The sequence below is a fragment of the Balaenoptera borealis genome (assembly GCF_965194805.1).
Source record: "Balaenoptera borealis genome assembly, chromosome: 2".
Taxonomy (NCBI): domain Eukaryota; kingdom Metazoa; phylum Chordata; class Mammalia; order Artiodactyla; family Balaenopteridae; genus Balaenoptera; species Balaenoptera borealis.
Window position 1 is genome coordinate 74,036,706 of NC_138867.1, and position 17,033 is coordinate 74,053,738.

At 35.6% G+C, this 17,033-nt stretch overlaps 1 protein-coding gene across 1 annotated transcript in view; it reads left to right on the top strand.

Moving 5' to 3' along the window:
- The window catches only part of POLR3G (RNA polymerase III subunit G), a 101,586-nt gene that overhangs the window by 866 nt on the left and 83,687 nt on the right, over positions 1-17,033 (top strand). The window lies entirely within an intron of this gene.

Sequence of the window (17,033 nt, forward strand, 5' to 3'; positions counted from 1 at the left end):
TAACTATTCCTAGATGCTCAATATTTATTGAGCATTTGTTGCACTGAATGGAATCTTGCTGTGAAAACTCATAAAGTACTGAGCTAAACTGAAAATCTCATAAAGGAATGAAATTGCCTGAGAGTAGGTGTCGAGCCGGGGAAGGAGGAAGATATATAAACCCTGTGGTATAAATATAAAGGGATACGTGTACAGGTTTAGAGAAGGGAGAGAACATAGCAGGGTAGAAGAAAGACTTCTTGAAGGAGATGACATATATGTTAGGCCTAGAAGGATGAGCTAAATTTGGTTAAGTAAAGATGGTATGATGGAATAAAGCTAAATAAAAATTAATATTTACAGGCTAGCCCCCCAAAAAAACAAAAGTAGAAAACTTCAAAGTGTCTTTATAAATTATCTTTGAGTCTAAAAGGACAGTAAAATTGTAATTACATACTTGAACATAATGACAATGAAAAAACTATGTATTAAAATTGTAAGATAGAGACCAAGCTATAGAAGAAAATTATTATTAAATATGAATGAAAATAAACCAAACATTTATTAGAATATTTTAGAAATGAAGAACAAAATTAATTGAAATTAGGAAGAAGAAATTACTAAAGATAAAACGACAACAAAAGAATTAGAAAACAGGTTTTAAAAAGAAAATTGTTAAAATAGTAAGTTGGTAAGATATTCTCATAATCTAATAATAAACTGGTTTTCGGCAATACCAATAAAATTGACAGAGTTAGAGAAGTGTAACAGGAAAGGGAATATTGCCACTAATAAAGTTGGTAGTTTAAAAGGGAGGTTTAAAAATTATTAAAATACTTTATACAACTTCATTCTGCCAATAAATATTAATACCAAAATGAAATAGTCACTTTTCAGGGAAAACAAAGATAAGGACTCAAAAAAGGTAGAAAACTGATTTAGGTTAATAGCTATAGACAGGACTTAAAAATGATGCCAAAGTTCTGTATCACAAAATAAAAAGGCATCCAGCCTACTCAGATGTATGGGTGAGTTTTAAAAATTCTTAAAGAGCTAATTCTTGTGCTTTAAATCCAAAGCATGATGGAGAGCTTCTTAGCTTAATTTTTGAAACTAGCACAACCCTTAGCGTCTAAAAAAGCATTTAAAGTACTGAATGCATGCTCCATGATGAGAGTGTGTGCAGGTTGCTCACCATTGTATGTGTTGGCCTCATATTTGATATTCATTAGTGAACATATGTGCAAAAGTCCTAGATAGTGACAAAATGAATTTGGCATTGTCTTAAGGAACATTTCACTATAACCAAGTAGTGTTTATTTTTAAAATGCAAAGATAGTTCAAAATGTAAATCTGTATTAATTAATCATAACTAATTAATCATAATTCTAGGTTAAGGTGATCATCTCAAATGTCCAAAAAAACACTGGAAAATACTCAATACCCATTCCTAATAAAATACATATTAATAAACCAAGTATAAAAGATACTTTTTTTTAACATGACGAGTAATGTACCTAATAAAATGTTAGTGTTTTTCACACTTGGTCTCTGAAACACTAGAATTTTGTGAGATGTTTATGGTCATTTCATGGAGAATGTGTTTTGTGGGCAAATAATTTGGGAAAATAGAATATGGTAATCAGAATGGTAAGTCCAGAGCCAGAGCCAAAAGTAGATAAAACTCCTGATTTAAGACGATAGTAGCATTAGTATTTGTTTAGTCTTCCTCCTGAAACCTTAATTAAACAATAGTCGAGAAATTAATTTCTAATACTGAAGTGACCTGGAGAAAAACCATCAGCAGACAAGATATTTCAAAAAATATTTGAAAGATCTAAAGAGACATGGAAGCCTGTTAACAAATGACACAGATCATCAAAGTGGCATCTCAGAATTTGCAGGAGATGACTAAAGGTTCAGAGAGAGTTGATCTGACTGGCAGAGCCCCAGAGAGACCCTAGGATTAGAGTTATACAGTAGAGGGTGGAAATGAGAAGAAGGCTAAGTACAAAATGTAAATTTAAAAGCTCTTTAGGAAACCACTGCACTTCAGTTTCTCCAGATACCCCTCCTCATTATTCTTTCTCTTCACCTCTGTCTAGAACCCCACTCTTAAAAAAATGAATGAAAAATCAAAAACCATCAGAGATAAGAAGAAAATCAATGGCATGAAAGATAAAACTACAGAAAACAAACAGCTATCTAGGAAGACTGAGCTTAGGAACCAAAAGAAATTCATAATAAATTAATAATATTAAGCTTTCTAAGAGGTGGTCAAGAAAATACTGTATTGGAGAATGGGATACTTTGAAAAAGGAACATCCTGACAGTAAGAAAAGACTTGAAAATAAATATGATTGCAGAAATTAAAATTTTAATACAATGGTGAGATGGTTTAATTGAAATATTTCAGAACATATAGCATTCAGACAAAAACATGGAAAAATTGAAAAAACGTGGAGGATTAATTCAATAGATCCATCATATGATTAATAGGAATTCCAGAAAGAGAGCAAAAACTGGAGAAGAGACAGAAAACTATCAAAGTAATAAATACTTGAAGAAAAATTTCAAGGTACTGAAGAGTAGCACAAGTCTCCAGATTGATAGATATTCCTAGTGCTGAACAAAATAAATGGTAAAGAAACCACACCTAGCCACATCAACAAGACATTTCATAACATCAAAAAGAAAAGAAAAAGGCCTAAAAGCTTTCAGATACAAGAATCTGATCTCCTATAAAAGAATAATAATTGAATTAGCATTAGATTTCTTTTCAGAAACATTAGATAGATGACAATACCGTCAAAATTGTAAGGGGAAATTATTTGAATTTAGGATTCTATTCCCTGTCAAGACAAAAATCAAATGTGAGAACATAATAAAGATTTCAGAAAATTCAGTCATCATTTATGCTGTCTGAGAGGTATACGCCATAAAAATGAGTGAAATAAAAAACTAAGATAGACATAAAAGACAAGAATTATAACCTAGTGTGGGAGGTAGAATGGCTCACCAAAAATGTCCATGCCCTAATTCCTGAAATTTGTGAATATGTTATATTACATTGCAAAAGGAACTTTGCAGGTGTAATTAAGGTTACCAACCTTAAGATCGGGAGATTATCCAGTAGGCTCAGTCTAATCACATGAGCCCTAAAAAGCAGGGAACTTTCTCCATGTTGAGGCAGAAGAGGTCAGAGAGATGTGCATAATGAGAAGGACTCAATCCACCATTGTTGGCTTTAAAAAGAAAAAATGATGTTATGAGTCAAGGAATGTGGGCAGCTTCTAGAAGTTGAGATAACCTCCAGCCAACAACCAGCAAGGAAACAGGGACCTCAGTCCTACAAAAGCATGGAACTGAATCCTGGCAGCAACCTGATTAAGCTTGGAAGCAGATTCATCCTCAGAGCCTCAAGAAGGGAGCACATCACTTCTGACACCTTGATTTAGGCCTTGTGAGACCCTAAGCAGATAACTGAGTTGAACCACACTGTACCTAGACTTCTGACCTATAAAACTGAGACATAATGAGTGGGTGTTGTTTTAAGCCATTGAATTTGTAGTAATCTTTTATGGCAGCAAGAGAAAACTAGTATGTTTCATAATTCAATGAAAAGAGAAAAGGTGAGATACAAAAGGCTTAGAAGGCAATTAGTCTAAAATAAATAGATGGACACCTAGAATGTTTTCAAGAAGAAAAATTGAATGGATTGCAAGCAATAGACAGAAAAGATATATGTGTAAAAGATAAGTATGATAATAAAACCAATAAAAACCCCAAAATACAAAGATTAAAAAATTGAAAGGCAAATAATGAAGTAGGAAAAATATTTGCAAAATACATGAAGGACAAGGAGGTGTTATTTTTTATAATATAACTGAAAACTGTTTACTATACAATCTGACCTTGACCTGTTCCAAACAAGAAAGAAGTTTATTTTCTTGTTCTTCAATTACTGCTTTCAAGTATATTTTACCCAATCTCTCCTTCTGGTTGCTTTCTGTCTAAGGCATATCTTATAGCTTTCTTTTCATTGTTGATTATAAGAATAAGTCCCATTTCTATAATTATGATTTCCTTTCTGGTATTAAAACATCCAATCTAGTCTATGGCAAAACCACATCTAGTCCATTGCTTTTCCCTAATAGTTAGATAAGTTGTATTGGAACTGGGTAGCCTTGTGGAAAAAAGATAAAGATGGATTCATACCACAAACTTAACACCAGGATAAATTTCAAATGGATGAATGATTTAATAATAAAAAATGAAGTCTAAAAAAGTACTACAAGAGAGTGTGAGGAAGTGCTTTTATAATATTAAGAGTGGTGAAGTCCTGCCTAAATGTGACACAAAAGTCAGATGCTATATAAGTGTGTTATAGGCTGAACTGTGTCTCCCCAAAATGCATATATTGAAGCTCTAACCCCCAATGTAACTACATTTCGTGGTAGGTTCTTTAGAGAGGTAATTAAGGTTAAATGAAGTCATAAGTGTGGAGCCCTAATCCAACAGGACAGATGTCCTTATGAGAAGAGGTTGAGAAACCAGGGATGTGTGCACACAGAGAAAAGATCATGTGAGGACACAGCAAGGAGGCAGCCATTTGCAAGCCAGGAGAGAGGCCTCCAGAGAAACCAACCCTGCTGGCACCTGGATCTTAAACATCCAGCCTCCAGAACTGTGAGAAAATAAATTCCTGTTGTTTAAGCCACCCAGTCTGTTGTACAGGGTTGGCCAAAAACTTCATTCGAGTTTTTTGCTACATCTTATGGAAAAACCTGAACGAACTTTTTGGCCAACCCAATATTTTGTTATGGCAGCCCTAAAAGACTAATACAACATGCAAAGATTGACAGATTCTACTATATGATAATGAAATATTTCTGTACAGCAAAAACTCCATTAAGCAAAGTAAACAAGCAGACAAAAGCATCGAATTCAAGATAAAATAACTGCATTAAAAAAATTGATTTGTGATGGAGAACTGTATCTTCATATATTTCCGAAGCAACGCCACATAGATGACTTTCTGGTCCCAAGGGGGAAAATGTAATTTTACCACAGGGTGTCACCAGTCTAATCTAATGATTTAAGTTAGCATCAGCAACTTGGAGTATTACCAGATATCAAATATCTGCTAATGTAATTCAATATGAAGTACCCAACCCAACTTCTTACATCTTTTAGCCAAGAATGTTTAACTTCAATTTTATTAAATTGTAATGTTTAATCTTCCATTTTATAGGAAATACAGGAGATAAGGAAACCTCTTTTTAAAAAAAAAAAAAAAAAAAAAAGGCACCATGAGGAAACAATCAGACAAGTCCAGAAAGTAAAACATTCTACAGGACAAATGGCTATTCTCTTCAACAAGTCAGTGCATGGAAAAAAAGGGGCTGACCTAGATCAAAAGGGTCTTAGAAGAGAGTACAACCAGATAGAATGCCTTGTCCTGAATTAGATACTGGTTTGGACAAAGCAGCTATAAAAGGCATTATGTAGACAATTGAGAAAATTTGAATATGGACAGGGTGATAGATGGACAGGGTGACAGATGATACAAGCAAATTATTTTGTCAGGCATTCTAATAATATTTTGTCAATCTATGAAAATGTTCTCTTGTTTAGAGATACAAATTAAAGTGTTTAGAGGTGAAATGTTCAAAATATTTGTAGTTTACTTTAAAATAGCATACCTAAAACAGTTTAAAATTTTTTTAGTGCAATGATAAATTCTATGATGAAAATAAGACAGGAGAGTGAGATAAGAGGTGAGTTGAATACTCAAAGGTTGAGTACTACAAATTTGGGAAGGTCTCTGAGAAAGTGACGTTCAAACTGAGATATAAAATGATTTCCAGCTGTGTTACCTCAGGTCCTGTAAAGTCCAGAAGAGAAGATAGAATTGGGTGTGACAGAGACTAGGAAACATCTGTGAGAATAAGGTGTGGCAAGAAGAAGGCAAGAGAGTCTTCAAACAACAATCCAGTTGTGACACATGGGAAAGGAGAGCAGGAAGGAAGGAAAATTAGGTAGGAAGAGCTTCAGAGTGAAATGTAGTTGTGAGAAAATCTTAGGCCAATGAGGAGCCCCAAAGCCAGAATTGCCCTTTCAAGGAGTCCTGTGTTAGGCAGAAATAGCCTAACACTAGCTCTGATACCCCTGCAGTACTCACTCATTGGCTAGGTGCATCTCAGGGTAAGTGTGGTCTCAGTGTGAGTGGATCTGAAGGTAGAGCAGCTCGAAGGTGTTAACTAATGATCCTCACAGCAGGTTCTTTTAAAGGGAGATCTGACCAGGATGCCTTCATTACTGTTGCACAAACCTTGCAAAGGTCTGGAGGGAGAGTCTATCAAAAAGAGGAAATAGCAAAGGCCCTAAGATAGGAACGAGATTGGCATATTCAAGGGAAAAAAAGAATTCAATAAGTTTGAAGCACAATGAGAGTGGCAGAGTGGTACAGAAAGGCAGATTGATAAACAGTCCTAATCACATAGAACTTAACAGATTATGATAAGGAGATGAATTTTATTTCAAGTGTAATGGAAACCCATCAGCATGTTTTAAGCAGTGAATTATTATGATCTGATTTAGGTTTTAGAGCCAAACTTCCTGAAACAATCTATATACAGCATCCATTTCCTCATATCTCATTTTCTCCGAACCCACAGCAAATCTGGCTTACATCCTTACCTCTCTACTGGAAGAGCTTTTACTAGGTCACCAAAGACTTCTTAATTGCTAAGTTCAATTGCTTCTTTTCAATTCCCATCCTAGTTGTCCCCTGGGTCGCATCTGCACATTGACCACTCACTCCGTAAAATTGGTCTCATGGCTGCTTTTTACTACTCCTTCCTTGTTTCCTTTGATAGCTTTTCTTCACCTACTCCCTAAATGTATATTTTTTACAGAATTATATCCTTAGTACTTCCATGCTATCTCTAGGCCCTCTCATCTCCTAAATTCCAATAATCACATAACATGCTAACAACTCCAAAATTTCTCAAATTTTTTCCTCTAGCCCTCTACTCTCAGTCTTTCCATTTGCACGTTATGCATGTCCATCTTAATGGAAAACAATATACCAAAACAAAAATCTTTTCTCCTAAAAGACTTCTTATGTATTCTCTACATTGGATAATGGCATCGCCAGTCACCCCGTTCACATAACTCATTGGCGTAACATTTAACTCCTCACTGTTGTCAAAGTATAATTTTCAAAATTTAAAGATATGACTATCGTACAAATGTAGAATGAATATGAATATGTTTCCAAGATCTATTTAACTCTTTAATCAGGAAACCAGCAAGATGATAAAGCTGGTTTATAGAAAAATTAGAGAAACTGAGTGTACGTAGGTAGTCACAAAAGGTATGCTGAAATAAATTTGCTAAGTTACAATGTCCTGCAGGTTAATGTTTTTACAGGTCAAAATAAACTCTAGCCTTTGGTGTTACATTCTCTACCAGAGAAAAATCATTTGCAAAAATCTACAAGTTAACATTTTACTCAGTTTTAGCCCTAATCAATGGCAAATGTATCAGTGGAGTCGACCTACTCATACAGTCAGTTGATTCACTACAAAGGCACTAATATCATTCAATGAGAAAAAGATCTTGCAATGAATGGTGCTGCAGCAACCAGATGTCACACAAAAGAGAAATGAACCTGATTCCTACAAAAATTGATTTGAGATGGATCATAGACTTGTACATGAAAGAAAACATTATAAAGCTTCTAAAGGAAAATATAGGAGAATATCTCCATGACTTTAGGGCAGATAAGATTTCTTAAACAGGACTTAAAAAGCATTAATCATAAAATTAAAAATTGACAAATTAGATATCATCAAAATTTTACATTTCTCTCATCAAAGACACCATTAAAAAAGTGAAGAGGCAAGCCACAGACTGGGAGAAGGCATTTACAGTACATATATCTGACAAAGCGTTACAAGTCAATTATAAAACTACGAAAACCAAATAAGAACATTGGATAAAATATTTGAATAGGCACTTTGCAAAAGTGGATATCTAGGTGGCCAATAAACATATAAAGAGGTGTCCAACAGTATTAATTCTTAGGAAAATACAAGTTAAAACCACAATGAATATTATCACACATGCACCAAAATGACTAACATTTTAAAAAATGAAAGTTTTTTGAAAGACTAACAATATCACATGCTGGCAAGGATGTGGGCCAACTCTTAAACACTGCTGCTATGAGTGTAAAATAAAGCAACCACTTTGTAAAATTGTCTGTCTCTACTAATGTCAAGCTCACTTACCTTATGACACAGCAATTTCATTCCTAAGTATATACCCAAGAGAAGTAGTATGTCTCCCTAGAAAGATTTTTACAAGAATGTTTATTGCAGCTTTATTCATAATAACTCCAAACTGGAAACAACCCCAATTTCCATTAACAGGTTAAAGGACAAACAAAGTGAGGTATAGTCATACAATGGAATACTACCAGTGATAAAAGAAAAATAATAAAGGACTATTCATAGAGTCAACAAAAAGATGGATATTTATGGATATTGTTTTAAGTGAAATAAGTCATTTACAAAAGAGTACAGGCAAATGAATTTGTAGCACATGATTCCATTTGTATAAAGTTCAACAACAGGCAGAACTAATCAATGTTTGTCTAAATCACAACAGTATTACCTTTGGGTAGGTAGTAGCCGATGGTATGTACTGAAAAGAAGCACAAAGGAACTTTATGGAGTGGTGGAAATATTCTATATCTTGATCTACATGGTGGTTATGAGTGTATGCATATATAAAAATCTTCTAACTGCACACTTAAGATTACTGTACTTTATGCATTTTATTAGGTATGTTATCCATTAAAAAATATTAGTTTTTCACAGGATTTTTGGATGAAAGTTTTGTAGAATTAGGGAATATAGATTGTAAAGGGTTAAAGAATGATGAAGCAGTGATTAACTTCACTTTGAAGAAATTCGGCTATGAAGAGGAGCAGAAGATTAAGGAATTAATAAAGATATCAACAAGTCAAAGAAAGTTTTAAAAATTCCTTTAGAATAGGGAATGCTTTATCAGGGGAGAAGCCAATTGAGAGGTACAGGTCAAAGATAGGAGTGAGATAGGAGAAGAGAAAGTTGATAACACTAGATGCCTTGGAGTCAAAAGTGGAGGATTATCTAAATAAAGGGAAAGAAGATAGAGTGAAAAAAGAGAGGTAGGGTGAAGATACTCAGAGACTGTGAGGTGGAAGATAATTTGAGGACTTTTACTGTACCTGTTCTCAAACTTCTTAGTAAACTAGGAAGTCAGGACATCTACTAAAAGTCAGGAGGTGGGATGAAAAGATGACTGGAGGGTTTGATGAAGCCAGTTAGCTATTTCATTAGCTGTGAAGGACTAGTTATTTACTTTTTAAGTTTCCTCATCCCTGTGATGGAGATTACATTTACTTCACAGAGTTGTTATGAAGATTAAATAAATTAATGAATCTAAAGTATCCATTAAGACAATCAATAAATGTTAGTTTCCCCTTTAAAAAAAAAAGGACCAGAGTTGCAGAAAATCATTCTCCATGAGTAGTTTGAAAAACAAATTGAATAATCTGAAGTCAGGATAAAAGACCCAGTGGAGGACAAGGAACCTAGTCCCCAGCACTTCCTTAACATTTGTGAGGGCTGGTGCAAATGAGACTCCAAATACCTTATATACAAATATTTTAAAGTTATAAATCAAGCTGGCAAGCTGTTAAATAAAATATGTTCTATCCTCCTACTTTGACAAGTATAGCTTCATAATGACCTGAAGTCCAGGTTCAAAGTTAGAATTCTCATTCCTTAGTGTTTCATACTGAATCCTGGTAATGTGGGAAGATCCAGACCAACTCAGCCTTTCCTTCCTTCTTCCAACTCCACCCCACACTGTGAGGGGCCTGTAGTGTACATGTGTGGATACGCCAGCCTGGAAGCCCAAGCTTCATTCTCACCCTTAGCAAACAGCGGCCACTTGGCCACCCATGAGCTTAGGGTTATACACTCCAATGGCAAGGTCCTTGTTGTGCAAAAACCCTAGAGGCAGGCTCAGAGCCATTTGCACAGGGAATTCTGGGGTCCCAAGTATCTGGAACTTGGTCGTGAAGTGGGTATGTGGGCTTTGGGTGTGTAGGGGAGGAAAGTAATTTTCCCTCTACCTTTTTGAGGTCTTGCCTGAGATCCCTGTAATAAAAGACAGATTAACAAGAGAAAAACAAACAGAAGTTTATTAACATGTTTACCCCTCTGGGCTAATAAGGGTCTGTCTCTAATAAAGGATCTGTATCCTTTGAAGGGGGTGGGTAGAGAGAGCTTTTCCTGCATTTGCTGCTTCTTAATTGCCTTCGGCTCAAAATCCTTTTTTTTGTCAGAGGCACATTTTAAGGTAGCGTATTCTGCTACTCTTCAGATGGGTATATCTTAGGCCCCTGAGACTCCTCACCTCGTATGAAGTACAGCTGAGGAAAAGCCAGAGTGGGTTCCAAAGTGTGGTGCCCTGAGTAGGGACCTCTTGTTCCCAGAGCTCAGGGCAATATAGCTAGTCACACTTAGGTCTAGGATTAGCCACACTTCCTGCTTCTAGCAGTGAATACACATAGATTCTAATACTATTAACTAGAAAGAACAAAAAACTTAAGATCAAAATATGCTGAAAAATATAATAAAAGTGAAGTGGAACATATACATCCTTAAGAGGCTGCTTTCCACTTAAAAAGTAAGCCATCTAGCCTTTTGAGTTATTTTGATGGATTGAAATCTTCCCTGTGAAGCACTGCATAAAATTGAAAATGATTTATTAATCTCAGATCTACTCTTCAGATCAGAGTATTTAGTTACCAGCAGTGGTCTGGTAACCACCTTTGGGGAGCCTTGGCTAAAGCAAAAATATGTCATGGCTTCTTTGTCTGGCTTTACATTTCTTAAAACCAGGTAAGTTGTATTTAGGTACTCATGCTTGTAGATTCATAGACTGTCTTTGAACCCAAACTGTGTTCTTATCACAACAGTTAGAAACAAAGGATTTTGCATTTTTTGGATGAATTCTCATTAGTAATGAGTCACTAAACATGCTACTAAATACAATATAGAGAAGAAGATTAATAGAGTTATTTTTAGCTACCACCTATATACTATAGGCAGACAATATCGAGAGCAGGAGGGAAATAATGGTTCTTTTAGTTTAATAAATCATAATGTTCCTTAAAAAGTCTTCTCTTTCCTCCCAAAATTGGGGCATCCAGTTATATAAAGTGATTACTGTTGCAACAGCTAAGATATGAAGAAAAAGAAAAAGAGAGAGGGAAAAGAAGGGGAGGTGGGAGAGAGAGAGAGGGAGAATTGGGCTATTATACAAAAAAAAGATTAAAAGAAAAAAGTGTTTTGACTGAAGAGTAAAATGTGGTAACTGGTAACTAAAAGAGAAACGAAACACTGAAGTAATTATGTTTAGGGCTTAAACAACTCAATATCTGAATATCAAAGTAAAGAAAAACTTTCTGAATGTAGATAAAAGAAACACAATAGTAGCTTGCATACGATAGGGTGGGAAATATATGTATATTTTCAAATAAACCCTCAAGTCAAATTCAATAGAATGTAAAACACCATATGAAATGAGAAGATCAAAATTTACATGTTATATAGTATATTATATATTATATATTGTTATATATAACATTTAATATGTTTTTATATTAGAACCTAAAATGTATGGAAGACAGCTCACATAAAAAGACATACAAATAGCTTTTAAACATGTGACTTGCTCAGCTTTTCTAAAAATAAGTTAAGCGCTCAAATAAATTACACTGAGATATAAATCTTCACCTACTAGATTCGCAAATGTCTAAGTCTGGAATTATAAACTTACTATGGAAAATAGCAGGAAAAGCCTTCCTTAAGCATTGTTGATAGTTAGGTAATTTGCAGCAACCTCTTTGGAGAGCCTTGGAGTTCATATTTATCAAAATTTTAAATGCACATACCATTTGAACTAACATTTATACTTCCCTGAAATTATCCTGTAGATGTACTTGTGCATAAAGTATGTGCAAAACTATTCATTGCCATTTAGAAAAAGATTGGAAAAACACTAAATGTCCATGAACAGAAGGCAGTTAAATATATTAATTTACATCCATAGCATGGAATTATTATACACCTGTTAAAAAGAATAAGGCAGATCTGTACATACTAATATGAAATATGTTTGAAATATATCAAGTGAAATAAAAGAAAGTACAAACCAGTGTATATAACATACTATTATTTGAGTTAAAATAATAATAACAATAATAATAAAGAGAGAATTAAGCCCACTTCACAATGTCAATGCTCTTCAGCCAAAGACTAAGAGAAATAACTGTAGTTGAACAAGTGAGTTTATTTATTTATTTTTGCTGCAAACACCATGAGGGAACTGTGAGGTGTCTCAGAAAAAAGAGTGTAAGAAAGGACTTGTCTCTGGTTGAGTCATTTGAGAGGGTCCAAGGAAGCAGGGGGAGCTATAGGATTGGGTGTCTAAACAAATTTCATCTATAGAGAGGACAGCCTATAGGAGGATAAAGATATAATTGGGTGAAGTCTCAGCTCCCCACTTGGCCTTTGCTGGCATGGGTGGGAATGGGGCCATAGCTTCTTCTGTGGTAAATTGGTTATTTTCGAACAGTTTTCTGTCTTGCTAGGCTGCCCTTTTCTGGTCTTTTGGTTCAAGGGAGCAGTCTTTTTCTGGGCCTTTGTCAGTGCCCATTGTCATTTTCAGGTTGCCGACTTCTCCGGTATTCGTTCTGGGATGATGTGCATAAAAAAAAAAAAAAAAAAAAATCCAGGCAACTCACCATGTTGTTTGTTCTTTAGATCCTGAAGTCCTTAGCTACTCTGCTTTCTCTTTACCTATCAGAATCTTCATATGTTTGTTTTATATGTTATGCCCAGTATTTTTAATTGTAATTGGAAAAGTGCAGCTATTCCATCTTCCGGGAAATGGAAATCTCCTGGATGTATTTTTGCACTGCTTGAATTGTTTCATTCAAAGCGTGACTCATCCATTCAGATAGATAAAAACCTACATAGATACATGCCTTGCTTTCTTAGAACTGATCATTGCTAAATATCTGTGAAGAAAATAAAGGAGAACAATAAGATAGAGAGTAGATGAAGTATGTAAAGCTGCGTGGATAGGGTAGTCAGGGAAAGCCTCTCTACAACACTTGAACTGGGATGAGAAGCCAGTCTAGTGAAGAGCTGAAAAAGAGCAGAAGGGTAAATGCAAAAGTACTGAAGTAGGAAGAAGCTTGGCATAATCCAGGAACAGAGAGAATTCTAATATTAGTGGAGTCCTAGAGCTGGCTAGTGTTGTCTTACTTATCGACATAATGAAAAGAATTAATGAACATTCATATTGGAACTACATTTGTTTTATCAGTTGCAACCACAGTTTGAATACAGATACAAGGTTTTGACAAAACTCAATGAGAGAATTCCGCAATAATTGATATACTATGTGGAATTTATAATAAAGAATATTTTCTATTTTTATTAATATTTACAGCTTTGTGCAACATATTCTTTATATCATTAAAATTTATTCTAAAATGTATGAACCTTTGTATAAACACGTGTGTGGGTGTATGACGCTTCAGAAAAAAGTGAAGGCTAAGAATAAATTTGAGTCATCAGTATTTAAATGGGTAAGCTATATAACTAGATAAAATCAACTAGAAAAAGTAGCGTGTGTTAAAAAAAAATAAAGTTCAAGATGAAATACTGGGCATGTGAAATGGAATGGTCAATATAAGAAAGAAAGAAAACCAGGACAAAATGTTGTGCTCAAAACCAAGTAGGAGGAAGTGGTCAACTCAGTTGGACTTGGCAATATTGGTAACTTCAGCAAGAGCACATTTAGTGAAAGGTTGTTGTTGGAAGCCAGACTGGATTAATTTAAAATAGTCATAGCATTTCTATTGTTGATCAAGATTTATGCAAAATGTATTTTGAAATTTTCTCCTAAGTAAGAGAACTATAAGGTAGAAAGAAAACTACTTATATGCATAGGTTTACCTGATAATTGGAGAAAGAATTCCTTCCTTTAACCTGACTCTATTATGAGACCATCCCTTCTTGCTTGCCCTTCCCCTCCCTATCATCACTAAGAATCTTCCCACAAGACCACTGTTTTTCATACATTCCTTAGGAAACTGTATAAATATTGAAGTATTTACAAGTGAGATGATGTGATGTCTACAGTTGGCTTCAAAATAATCCAGTGTGTGTGTAGGGTAGGAGAGTAGGGATTTGATGAGGGTGTGGATGAAACAAAATTGGCCACATGTTGAAAATTGTGAGGATAATCAACTCAGGGGTTGATTATAGTACTATTTTTCTACATTTGTATATGACTGAAATTTTCCAGAATAAAAAGATTTTTTAAGTGTGGGGGAAGAACAAGGATAGTCTTTACCATCAAAAAACTTACACACAATTTGAGAAGGACCTTATTCAAAAGAGTTAAAACTTGGCAGGTGAAGGGGGGAGATTGTTCACTGACGGAGATGGCTATACCGTGTTGATGGAGGAAGCCAGACTGCAGCATGATTCAAGCATAGTAGGAACAAACATTCATGGAATGCTTATTTCTGTGTGCTATGTCTTACAGATGTTTTCTCATTTACTGCTCATACATCCTGTGAGGACAGTGCCATACACACACACACAAAATTAATGCTAGGATATGTTAAGTTATTTTTCTTGGGTCACAAAGCTGGTAACTGGTAACTTCTGGGTGAGTAATCTCACTGGAAAAGCCAGAGTGAGGAAGTAATGGGCTAAGGAAGAGATGACCAGAGACCACCTACTAGCTTAATAAGACCTACAGAAGGTATGTTTAAAATGTTTGATTTTGCTACGAATATTTACAAACCAGGAACAAGGAACAAAAACTTGCAATTTCTAGCTTGTCTTAAAGAATCGAAGATTAGCATTACAGATGCTGCCCCCTCTCACAGCCGAGGCACGGCTGCCCCCTTTCTGTGGGACTTGAGCTCCTTTATGCCGGAATCCCCTTCACTCATTTTATTGCTAATGAACTGCTTCACTTTGTGCATTATGGCCTGTATAATTATTTGAGTTCATTTATATACTAATTATATTCAACTTGAAGTGCTATGACACACTAGTGTGGGTCTGATCAGTGAGAGAGAAAGGAATATAGTCATAGAAACAATGTGATTTGTCCACCACATGTTGAGAACTACAGTCCAAACCACTCGTCTAGCCATTAATCCTGTACTCTATGCCTATTGTAATGTCTCTTGCAGAGTTTTCTTGTGCTATAAATGTTAAGTGCCATATGAATGAGTGATATAATAATAAATGCTTGATGATTCAGAGGAGGGCACAATAATTTCTACAATCATTAAGGCAAAGAATTTTAAAGTTGGGTTGAAATTTTATAAGAGAATCAAAAGTATTTCAGATGGAAGGAAAATCAAAGGAAAAATGCATGAATTTAGGAAAGTACAAAACATGTGGAGGGACTAGGATGGCAGACTAGTATATTTAAAGCTGAGACTCCTTCATTCCAGTAACTCTAGTATTCCATCAGGATTGGATGGAATCACAGAAATGTTAATACTAGAAAGGAACTTACAGGTAATCTATACTTGAAGCCCTTCTTTCCACAGATAACAACCAAGATTTTGAAAAGCTAGGTGATTTGCTTAATGTCACACAGCTAATTGGTGAAGGAACTGAAATTAGATCTTCCGATTTCTGATATTCTTCCTCCATACTTCCCTTCAATGTGAGTTATTTTCATTATAGACAAGGAGAGGAAAATATGAGCTGAGTTCTGGATATATTATTTTTAATGACCTCAAGTAGCAGCTGCCTTTTCCTTTCATCACTCACTTCCACTTCAAATTTTTAACCAGGAATTAAACCATGAAAGTGCTAGGGGAATCTGAAAGAAGAACGAAGGTTTAAGAATAGTTGATGTATCATACCACTTTCTGCCATTACATTATTATATTTACCTCATTCAAAAGGGGTCGGCTCAGCTTCTAAATTCTACGTGACTACCATTCTAGTAAGAGGAAGAAACTACATAATGAATTTCCAACCCTCTAAAGTGGACATGAAAAGAGGAAACAGGGCTTCCCTGGTGGCGCAGTGGTTGAGAATCTGCCTGCCAATGCAGGGGACACGGGTTCGAGCCCTGGTCTGGGAATATCCCACATGCCGCGGAGCAACTAGGCCCGTGAGCCACAATTACTGAGCTTGCGCGTCTGGAGCCTGTGCTCCGCAACAAGAGAGGCCGGGATAGTGAGAGGCCCGCGCGCCGCGATGAAGAGTGGCCCCTGCTCACCGCAGCTAGAGAAAGCCCTCGTACAGAAACGAAGACCCAACACAACCATAAATAAATAAATTAAATTAAATTAAATTAAAAAAAGAGGAAACATATGCTGGCAGCCAAGTCTCAGGCTTAGCCTTTATAATAGTAAGGATCAAAATCTGAAAATAGTAATCAGTCTCAACATTGCTCAAAAGAGACTGACAGGCTGCCTCTGGCTTTCACTCCAAGTTAGTCATGCCTGGTTTACATCTTGGAATTTGAGACTGGCAGTATAGCATAGTATTAAGATCACAGGCTTTGGATTTGAACCCAGGCTCTAGCATTTACCAGCTAAGTGATAAGAACAATTTATTTAACTTCTCCAAGCATTAGATTGCACATATAGAAAACAGTGATAAGAATAGTTTCTACCACTCTCATTGAGTTCGTTGAGAATTAAATACCTTGGTTTTGGTTTCCTCCAGAGCAACCTCTTAGACAAGGATTTGGGTTCGAGTAGTTTATTTGGGAGGTGATCCCAGGAAGCATGGTGAGGGTGTGATAAAGTGAGACAAGGAAGGGAATCCTATTGGGGAATCCTCCACTGATGGGCTAGGAAACTTGGAAGGATAGTTATCCACGACCTCTATTCCCCACTGGTTGAGGGTTGCCCCTGGGGTATTAGC